This window comes from Ascaphus truei, chromosome 8 (assembly GCF_040206685.1).
Source record: "Ascaphus truei isolate aAscTru1 chromosome 8, aAscTru1.hap1, whole genome shotgun sequence".
Taxonomy (NCBI): domain Eukaryota; kingdom Metazoa; phylum Chordata; class Amphibia; order Anura; family Ascaphidae; genus Ascaphus; species Ascaphus truei.
In genome coordinates this window covers 10,150,474-10,162,359 of record NC_134490.1, presented here as the reverse complement: position 1 = coordinate 10,162,359, position 11,886 = coordinate 10,150,474, and the positions used below count along the sequence as shown (strand labels likewise).

At 41.8% G+C, this 11,886-nt stretch overlaps 1 protein-coding gene across 5 annotated transcripts in view; it reads left to right on the top strand.

Annotated features, from left to right (window-relative positions):
- The window catches only part of LOC142501117 (shieldin complex subunit 2-like), a 60,270-nt gene that overhangs the window by 21,825 nt on the left and 26,559 nt on the right, over positions 1–11,886 (top strand). The window lies entirely within an intron of this gene.

Sequence of the window (11,886 nt, the reverse complement as noted above, 5' to 3'; positions counted from 1 at the left end):
TCCATCCAGCTGCCTGAGTTAATGGGAAGCTGTGGAACGGATCATTTTTAACTATTCCTGCACTTTCTGACCTAAAATGGGGCAGAAAGCTGCCTAACATCTTTGGACTATGTCACAATATATATATATATATATATATATATATGTATATATATATATATATATATATATATATATATATTTGTTTTACATTTTCTGTTGGGCTGAATTAAATCCCTAGCAGCACGCTTCCGTGGGCACCACTATTAGGGTCTGATTCATGTTTTTAGCCAATCCACCTGTAACTGCTTATTGAGCATCTTGTGGGAGGTTAGTCCCTCCTTTCAAGGTATATAATCTCCCTGTAAGGTCCCTATAAATTCACTTTTCACTTTACTTGCATACATGTAAGTCTCTTCACTGGTGTATACCAGTTTATAACTGCACTAAGTTACATAAGCTTATGCTTCGTTTATTAACCCCTTCATGGTATATTTCACAGAACATTTGTATGCATTTAGCATAGGAACCTGCTACTAAGACTTACCTTGACGTTGATTAGCAGGATTATTTGATCAAAGGATATAACCAAAAGTCTCCTTTTGTCTTACAGACTTGGGTTTCACTATGTATATTTATTTTCCCATGTAGTGTTAGCCCAATGGGAAAAGCGCAGGGATTCACGTTCTGTTTTTTCACATATGTATGGCTAATATTTTCACCAGCAGCATGCTCCTTACACAGAGAAGCGCGGTGAATATATATATATATATATATATATATATATATATATATATATATATATATATATAATCTCAAGCTTCCGTTGGATAAATCAGTACAGTGCTTTAGAAAATGATGTGGGGGGGGAAAAACTGCTGATGCGGATCATCTTGTTTTAACGGACCTTTGACACATTCACCAGGACTCTGACCGCGTCCAGATAGAAAACGACTGTTGTATTGGTCTCTCGGAGAAAGTGCTATGTTGTAAACGAGGATCACAGTAATTATTAACCATAAGGATGGCATAGTGCAGGTAATGAGAGAATGGCAGGTCAGCTAGGGAACAGATTCTTATTCATTCAAGTTAACCCTTTGCTCTCTGCACACTAGAATGAGTGGCCCGTTTTGAGGCTGCTTTCTATATGCTGCATATCAGTAGCAATATTTAGGGGAGTACCATGATTGTTGGAGAACTCATTGATTTCCATATATTTTATTTGAATAGCCATATGTTCTTTCCAGCTGGGATAGCAGAAAGCACGGAGTAAATAGCATTGCTTCTAGCTCTCGTAAGCAGGGATTCTGAACCACAGTATTTGGTGTTGTTTATTGGTAAAAGAACATTGTCTACAGCAGTTCTCTTTACCAGGCAACTGATTGGGAAGGTGGAAAATCAGGTGCCTGCTGGGAATGCCGTTTTTGCATGTTTTTTGTTTATTTTCTAAATCTGGTAAGTATTGCACCTGGGATTACAGAGTCAGTTTTGGATGAGTAATCATACAAAACGTATGGTGTTACAGACAGCACTTCCAGGTTACGATCAAAATCTATGATGTCTGGTGCATGGGAACAGCAGGAGGGACCCGTAGCCCTCCGAAAACTATAGTGCAAAAATAGGTGATATTCCCAGGTGTGTGCACACTGTGTGCAGAATACAATCTGGAGGATGCTGCAACTATCCTTAAGGGTGTTTGTGTGTACAAACGTGTGTCAAATTGGCGTGATTGGAGGGAAGTGGGGGAAGGAAGGGAAAAACAAGGGAAAAGGGGAAGGTTGTGACACTAAAAATGCCTAATGGCAAAAATGGATGGAGCAAATATGATAAAGCAAAGGGGGGCAACGTTTCGGGGCGGAATGCCCCTTCCTCAGGCCCATTCATACAGATCCCTAAACAAGGAACCTGTGGTACTTCCCTTCATACCATATAAGGCTTAAGTCCCCGGTGAAGGCTGCTGCACGCGACACGTGCACAGCTTAAAACCTCGATCTGCGGTCTGTAGGCAGCCATCGGATCTAAATACAAATTTAGAGCAGACTATTGACCAATAATATGCTAGATGTGGCTAGCCCTATAGGAAAGATCCCAATGAATAAGGGAAAATGCTATTAGGTTAAGGGACAAAAAAGCAGCAAAAACAAGGTTCCACAAAAGCAGTATGTCTCGTGAACTCATACGTGTCACTCGAATAGTGTTCCAGTCCAGTGTCTGGAGCAGCCTGCTTATTAATTGGGATCTTCCCTACAGTGCTAGCCACATCTACATATTATTGGTCAGTAGTCTGCTCTAAAATTGTATACATTGTATTCTTCTGAGCTGGCTCTGCACTTAATCTGATATTTTGGCATACCAGAAACTGTATGCATTAGTATACATGGATCTTTAAGATGGCACTTATTACCAGTATTGGAGACTTTGGCTTATCAGAGTCTAGATATGTTAGGACCTCTAGTTATATGCATCTATTTGAGCAGGTTCAGGAATTAATTGGATCTCTGGGTATATCAGTATGGTAAGCCTCTGTGGACACATTGATAGGACTATTGGGTCTTTGTCCTTTGTTCATTGACTTCCCTGTCTGTAGCAGTACAACACATTGTTATTCTGATTTACACCATTTTGTTTGACGGGAGGGAGACTTATGTGGTATGGTATGAAGGGAAGTACCACAGGTTCCTTGTTTAGGGATCTGTGGGAACGGGCACCCCGCCCTGAAACGTTGCCCCCCTTTGCTTTATCACATTTGCTCCATCTATTTTTTGCCATTAGGCATTTTTATTGTCACAACCTTCCTCTTTTTCCTTGTTTTTTTCCCTTCCTTCCCCCACTTCACTTCCTTCCCCTCACGCCAATTTGGCACTTGTTTGTACGCATAGATCCCCTTACGGATAGTTGTAGCACCCTCCAGATTGTATTCTGTGTACATTTATCTCAATACAATGTATCTGTTTGGCATATTCCAGTGTTGTCTCATTATATTTTCATTGAATGCTGGGAACATCTCCTATTTTTGCACTATAGTTTCGGATGTGTAGTCCAAAAAGTGTACTACTTAGGCCTTGATTATATCCAAAAATGCACGCAGCGCCGCTCCAAAACAAGTAACTTTCAATTGAAGTGCTCATACCGCAAGCGACAGTCGCAGTGCGCCATACTGCAATGCGTACGGCTGGGGAAGAGATTCTGAAAATTGTTTTTTTTTCTGGCGATGGCCGCGTCACGTGAGCGGTTCAGCCAATGAGGGTGAACTGCTCACGGCCACGCCTCTGCCAAGCCTCCAAGATTTCTCTGCTCTCCCTCCCCGGTATAATCAAGATGCTGATAGGCAACAGCGCTGGGTGACGTCACAGAATAGCGCTGCCGCCCTGCAATCCAATTAATTCCTCAACCTGCTCAAATAGAGCCCTGCAGATCTTGGTATAATCTGAGTCTTAAAGAGGCAATCCAAGCGACACTTTAAAAAAAAAACGAATTACCTTAGCCGCCAATTAATTTGTTCTCCCGAGATCGATCAGCAAAGATCCTGCTTACCTGGGTTTACTAAATGGCTGCCTTTCAGTTTCAATCAATCCTTCAGTGAGTGTAACTCAGCAGCTTCAATGTGTTCTTATATTACTAAGGTAACATTTCCTATTGTTACAGTTTGTAGCTCAAACTGCTGGGAATATTGGCAACAAATGATCATAAGCAGGCAAGTGTTACAAAGATCTTGTACTGCTGGGGAGGCTATACCTGCCTTAGTCACAAAATCAGGATTTATAACAGGAGCACCGAACGATTGCCAGTTTAGGTAAGAATGTAGAATTATGCATTGCGACATGCTTTACATATACAGATAAGAAAAAAGGGGGACTGTGGTATTGCTACATGCCACTTCATCATACAAAATGTAACAAGGTGGCATTGCACATGTAGTATGTTTAGCCAGTAGCTGTTATCTCATTCTTATCTTTTTAGACTGTGCTTTGTGGCTGATAAAATAGATGGGACACTCTGGGAACGATACCACATTTACTTTGGAACGTTACAAGTTTATATAGAACCTGTGTGTGCACGTTTGAAGTTGATAAACTTTTGCACTTGTTGCTTCGATGGACAAACTTGGTACTGAAAGTTGAAAGCTTATTATTCAGAAACCCTTTTCTCTGTGAACAACTTTACTTTGATTCACAAAGTAATCTGAAGAGAACTGACCAATTGCCTGAGGCATTTCCAAACTGTTAAAATCTTTGAATGGACTGAGCACCTGGAGTGAAGTCCAATCAGAACAAAGGCACCATTGGGTGCAAAGGAAATCTCCGTCTGCCAAACTCAAAGCATTGGTGTGAACAAGTGCACTGAAGAGATCAAGCATAGAGCAGTCCTCCCCCGCTGAAATTATGTGAGAACATGAGGGGGTCCTGAGGACCACCAATTACATTTACAACTAGCAGCGACCAGATTCAGGATAAATTCAGCAAGTCTTGGTACAAGTGGTAGGCACTAACCTTGGCAGCCACCATGTGACCCTGGTTTATTGTCTCACCAGCACAGTTGCACCACTGGCCATGTTGATATCCCAATGTTTTGAGCTTTAGCTGCTGAATATCTCCTAAATCGTTGGTAAGAAGGTAGTAGACTTGACCTGGAGGACTCCCTTCTGTTCTGTTAAATTAAAACCTGAGTCAGGGATTGCTGCTTCAACCCTGTCACTGTCTGAAAACAGTGCACATTGTAGTGTGAAAAATAGATTAACACACTCTTGATGCTCATTGTAGTGTGTAATCTAGATTAACCCACTAGGATGAGGCAGGATATGGGAAATGACCACAGGCCTTGGGACTGAGTCGTGACACGGGGAAATATCCAGGTCACAGGCCGAGGTCGGGGCATGAAGTGGAAGTGTAGTCGGGGTCACGGTTCCAAGGTCAGGAGAGAGGCAAACAGGATCCAGGCAGAGGTACAGAAGGAGGTACAGCAGGAAATCATACGTGGTCCAGGAGCACAAGGAGCAGACACCTTGCTAAGGCACTGGCTGGAAGTAAATGGCTGCTACTTAAAGGGCAAGAATGGGTGCAGCCAATTACATCCTCCATCTTGGAAAAGGGCGAAGTGAGAAAACTTCCTGTTTTCAGCCTTCTTGGTTGTGAGCGAGATGTGAACAAGCTTTATTGACAAGCCTGTGCCAACGGTGGACGACCGTGATGGCGGATCCTGATATCCACTCCCGATGCACATTGTAGTGTACAAGCTATATTTACCCACTCGGTTCTGTGTGTGTTTTTCAAAGCTCACGAAATATGCAAAAGAAGAGAAGCAGCATATGTCTAAAAAGAAAGCTTCATTATATTATAATATTTTATATTAAATATTGAGTAGGTATAGGTGATTATCACAGAGGTCATGAAGAGTGGAGAACTTGGACCATTGGTAAATGGTTTGTAAAAAGTAAATACTACTTTAACAGTAGATATCTTGTTACAGAGCCACAATATTTATTAAAGCTGCTTAGAGCCTGGACTGCCCCACTTTTGTTTTTTTTTGTTTTTAAAACCACCTCGTGTAATGTTTGTGTTCTGATGTTTTTGCCTCTGACATAGTACAGTACTTTGGTGTTTTTAGCTGCATACTTTTACCAGTCTTGTTTTTCCCAGCATCTGTTTTTTATCTAATGAAATTTGAGGGGGGGGGGTTGGAATGCTATGACATGTTCTGGTTCCCTGTTGTGACTGGTGCATGTGGGGGAAAAACATTTTTTTTCACCTCTGTTCAGCTTTCTGCGTCCTGATCTAAAACGCCTGGCATGCTCACCACTGGTTTGGTAGTTTAGAATAGGAATAGGAACAAACCGACTAAAGCACACAGGCGTTAAACCCTTTATTGGGTTCAGGTTTTATCAATCCAGGTCTCCGTACACTGCAGTGCTCCCCAAGTTCAGTTTTTGGAAACAACCAACAGACAAGATTTTCAGGGTAGCACATGCATAATGAAGTGGTCTTAGTGATAATTAATACTAGGTAATTAAGGGCTAATTACAGACATTTTGAAAACCTGGCTTGTTGGTTGCTCTAAAGCAGTGGTTTCCAATCACAGTACTCAAGAACCCCCAACAGGTCAGGTTAAGGATATCCCTGCTTCAGCACAGGTGGTTCAGTCAAAATGACTGAGTCACCTGTACCGAAGCAGGGTTATCCTTTAAAACTGACCTGTTGGTGGGTTTTGAGGATCCCTGCTCTGAAGGAAGGATGTTTTTTGGGGGGGGAGGGGGGTGCTGCAATTAGAAAGAACTATCATGCAGTTTGCACTTGTATGCTTTAGCAAGGAGGCCTTCCCAGAGACTTTGCTTTTTCAAAACAAGGGCTGTAAAATGAGTGCAAATGTTCCACTTATCTAATAAATATGCGAAACACAAGTTAAGCAGAATTATAATTAACAGTGTTTCTAGGATACTAACAGATGCAACATACACAATGGCATGTTCATGTTTAGACTGTTGTCATGGATATCGTGGACTTTCCATGTGACCTGTAATTTGGGTGGAATTCAGCTCACACTTTCATTTCAAGTATATACATTTTGTCTCCCAATGTTTTTAAACAAAATCATGATTTACAATATATTAGTTAGAGGCACCTACTTCTTACGGGTAGGATTATAATTACAGAGCATGTTTTGCAGTTAACGGAAGTTAAAACAGATCGTCTTTCTTGAATATTCTCCTTTGTAGACATGTTGTAGCACCGTTATAGAAACACAGTTGTCGTGTTTTAATTATTCATGTTTCAAATATTTCCTTGGTAGGCATAGGTTATCTTACCAAGATCACACCGAATACATTCAAGACACACCTTAACCACTACACCAGGGGCGGCCACCTTCAGTCCTCAAGGACCACCAACAGGCCACTTTTCAGGATATCCCTGCTTCAGCTCAAGTGGCTCAGTCAACGTGTAGGAGTCTACAGATAGACCCGGTTTAAAGTTTGCCACAGTATGGGAATTGCCTTAATCCTACACACAGAATGTGACTAAACACTCCAGAAGACCCCATAGATATCTCGCCTTCTGTTGCTATATTGCTCCATTGGTTTTTCTGTTTTCTTCTCTCCCACATATTGGACATCATCCACTGCTCCCCTATTTTGAGACTCCTAGAAACACTCCAACCTTCATCTCCCACTGTACCTAATGTTTCCACTCTCCCTGCCTTTTAGATTGTAAGCTCTTTGGAGCTGGGCCTTGCGTACCTAATGTACCAGCGAGTGTTAATCATGTAAATTTTTGCCTGGTCTCATAGCCCATTATACTTCACTGAGGAATATGTTAGCGCGTTATAAATAAACGATAGCCCTAATAATAATAATACACCTTTATTTATGGATTTGCTCATAATGAGATTGGACGCAGCTAAATTGTGATAGTGGATTGGAAAGGTTACACATTACCATTTTTAAAACAGTGGTGAATTGGATTAAGGGTTCCCCAAATTCAATCATCAAGAGCAATCAACAGACTACGTTATCAGGACAAAGCAAGTTATCTCTAAATAGTAGAGCTGGGTTAATGGGTTTATTATGTGTGAATTAAAGAAATACTAAAATCCTGGCCTTTTGGTTGCTCGAAAGAATTACATTTGGGGAACTTTGAATTATATTATAGACGCCCCGTCAGGCCAGATGCAGTTGTGCAAAAATGAATGACTCGCTAGTAGGTAACACCTTTCTTATTTAAACAAACAAAATAATATATATATATATATATATATATACACATCCCCTTGAAAAAGACTTCTCTGTGGGGTCGAAACGTCGGTTATCTGTGATGCTGTTTAAGCTAATATAACCTTTTGTCATCTTCCTACTGTGTGCTGTCTCTACTTTATCAGTCCTCGGATGGTAACGTATTTTCTTTCAATTTATTTTTAAGGGACCAGCACCAGGCCGTATTATTATCTTTACTAGGAGTGCTGATTCTTGCCTTTTTGTGTATATATATGTGTGTGTATATATCTATATATCATATAATACCTGAAAGGTAAAGAGACAAAAGCACTCAGCAGTTCAGTAATGAAAAAATGTATTAAAGTGCAAAAATACTTGCACAAAAAGTCCAACATTTCGATCCCGGAGAGAGATTTTTATCAAGGGTGGTGCAGCCCCCTTCGGGATCGGAACGTTGGATATTTTGTGCAAGTATTTGTGCACTTTAATACATTTTTTCATTACTGAACTGCTGAGTGCTTTTGTCTCTTTACCTTTCAGGTATTATATGCTGTGTATTTTTATGACCTTAGCACCAGCTATTACTACTCCACCACTGGAGTGCAGGCTACCTATCCACGTGTGTGTGTGTGTGTGTGTGTGTGTGTGTGTGTGTGCGCACATATTAAAACAAGTTTTCTAGAGCCCTGCTCTCCTCCTTAGCACTGTGTGACTTGGGAAAGAAGGAGCCATTCCAGTGTATCTGTCATCAGCCGACCCTTGGCCTCTCCTCTTTAATGCATTACACTACTGTGCTTGCAGTAAACTTCAGCCAGGACTCAGGATCCATTCTACATCCCCTATTAATTTGTCTCGTGACAACTTGTCCTCTTTCCTTACACACCCACGCCCCCTGATAGGTTGCTCTTGAACACCAGAAGGAGACAACTTAGCCTTGGCCCGGATTGGCCGCTGCAGCCAACGCCCACAGAGCAAAGTTAAAAAAAAACCCATTGATGTTTACAATTAGGCTGACGTGTAAAAAAGCGAAGTGACCGTGCTTGCATACAACTTGGACTTTATAACTTACTGTAGAGGTGCACTAAACTTTTCTGTTTGCGCCCCCACCCCCTGCTTGTGCCCCCCCACCCTCTTTACCTGCTCTCTGGCTGTGTCGGCATCACATGATGTCAACGCGTTACCATTTGACACAGCGGCGTAATTTGACGCCGCATTGTCAAGGTGACGCGTCGTTGAAGAGAGAAGTTACAGAGGCCTCACGCCTTTCATTTAAATGACTTTGGGAAGAGCGCAGGGCTTCTGTAACTACCGCCCCCACCCCCCTAGAAAATCCCGCGCCCCCCAATTTGCGCACCTCTGGCTTTCTGTGTTCCCTACTGAATTAGGGTTGTAAAAATCCCTACATGTTGCTTGGTATTGAAGATAAAATGAAGGTTTGCAATTTGATCCTGGCTCCTCTGACAGTACAGGGGGTACTTGAAGTTGAATCTGTAGTCTGTCTTTGGTCTTGTTTTGATTATACTCAAAGACGCATAGCTAGGGAGTCTGCAGAAATGTATACATAGCCTGACGAGTCATACATTGATATGAAAAGGTCTCTCCATTGGTCAAGCCTGATAAAGTCCTTCCAGTTTTGTCTTAGAGAAAAGCAACTTAACTTAACTTAAACTTTAAAGAGGGACCACAGTTTTTTGTGGTTATATTGTTTTACATCCAGTGTTTTTTCTGTTATTGTACAGTTTTTCACAAAAATGGTAAATCAGCACAATAATACATCAGTGAGAAGTTCCTGTTAGGCTTCGTCCATAGTGCAGGGTAGTAGCTCGCGGCGAAAAAAACACTAGGACGGCAATGTAAATGTGCATAGTGCGCGCACACTCTAGCGAGTGCACACGCGCTACAGGGAGAGCGGCGCTTCGCAATACAAACAGGTTTGTTTTGCAAGCGCAATGCCGGGGAGGAGGAGGAGCGCAGAAGCTAGCGCGGCCTTAGAGGAACAATCCTCTATCTTCTAATCGTAAAATAAAAAAGCAGGGTTGCAGAGCTGTCTGATACGTGAATGTGCTCACAAGTGCTATTTTTATTTGCTGTACACGTATGGTGGAGGCAGGGCCCGATTTCCCATTAGGCCCGATAGGCCCAGGCAAAAATGTTAATTAGCATTTGCTGCACTCTCGGCCAATCAGACCTAATGGGAAAGCATTTACCTGTGCCGGCTGCCACAGTTCTGCCGCCCTGTTTCTGCTTTAAAATCGAGCGTCAAATGGCGGCTCGTTACCGTGGCAACCGTAACATCGCGATACCGCGTTACCATGGTAATGTGACGCCGTGTGATGTCGGTGGCATCATATGACGCTGGCTTGGGAAGGAGAAGCAGGCGGACACAGGCGGCGGGCACAGGCAAGCGCCTAAGGGCAGCGGATGTGGAAATCTGCTGCTGGGTGGAAGGTTTTTGTCACTTTTTTACCCACCAGGACTTCTTTAATGTGTGGTTGAAACCTATCCCAGCCTCACATTGCAAAGCCAGTATAACCAGTCCCACACTGAGACCCAACAGGTAGACACAGCTGTCTGTGAGTAGGTGTACTGGCCATGCACTTCTATGCTATGCACACCCAGGTTGGGCTAAAAAGCTGTGTAATACGTCTGCCATAAGTTGATGGGGGTCCATGTTAAAATGGATTAGAAGCTAAAGGTGACACTGTGCTCATTTGTATAGCATTTCCCAGAATCCCTGGCTGCAGTGGAAGCATTGTATGCTAAGAGATAATGGGGAAACGCAGGGTTGTAGACGTGTCTGACATGTTAATGTGCGCACAACTGATATTTTAATTTTCTACTTTAAAATACAATTTATGTTGATATTTAATTTTAAAATCCCTTTGTGTTTTCATGATTCTTCCCGTCCGGGTGTATACTGTAACACTCAGCAGATACCTGCTTGTAAATTGATAGGCTTTTGGCTGCAATTTACTTATAGCTGTAACCCGTATGTGGCTAGGTGCCTATTTTACCACTTCTAATAATAATCGGGAAACAAAAAGATCTTTTGATCACTTTCTCAGAATATTATTATTTTGGTGGGACTGCAGCTTCAACATGGAAATCCACGAACACAACACACTGTGCTCTGCAGGTTTCAGTTCCCTGGTGCTAGAGGCGCTACGCCTGTTTCCTCCTTGTATTTGGGGCGAGGGGGCATGTTTCATGCTTCCGTCAGAGCCTAACTGGATCTTACTGGTTCACACTCACATACCAGTCATTTCAAATTAAATCTCTCTCCTCTCTTTTACACAAACACAATTAAACTATTACGATCAAAGTTTCAATCTTTTGTTTGTTTTTGTTGCTGTTTCTGTGTTTCTTTTTGGCCCGGTTTCAATGTGTATCGGGGTGACCTCTAATGGCAAGCTAAGGAACTGGTTGGTTATATGTAAGACAATAACCTCTCCATGTTGTGAGATTAACCAGCAGCTCCTCACTGAGATACATGGGAGCCAGATGATGGCACCACGCCCTGTGAAAGCTGCAGACCAAGCAACATCCAACATGTGTGTTTTCTTTTTAATAAATCAGTTCTGTTCTATAAGAAAATACTTGTAGCATTAAAAAAACTCTGACATTTTTAATGTATTATAATGTAACAAGACTTTTTTTGTTTTTATACCAACTATTTACAAAGTCACAGATACTGAGTCGATACTCCTCTGCAGTCATTTAGTGAACCCCCGAGCCGAATCTTTGCCGATCGATCACAGGAGAACTGATTGATTGGCAACTTAGCTAATTACTTATCATTATGTTGATTGTATTGATGCACATATTAAAGGGGGGGAAATATAAATAAAAAACGGCAGCTTGGTCTGCTGCTTAATAACTGGCCCATGTTTACTAAGCAAAGCTATGCATAAAAACAAAAAGCCACCTTTCTTGAATGGGCCATAAGGTACCTTGCAACTAAGCAGGGCAATGTAAATATTGCTGTAATTGGCATTGAAGTGCTTTATTAAATGAAACTAGAGCAGTGGTTTTATAAATCCTTTAGAGAATCTGAGACCTATGATATCAGATTCTGGGATCTATTAAAGTATTAAAGCATTTACAGAGCCAGTTCTTGCCAGAGCGGCGATGAAAATGATGTTGGCAGGAGTGTACTCCCAAACTGAAGCAATTAAATAATCAATGTGGCTGTAATGTCTTATTCT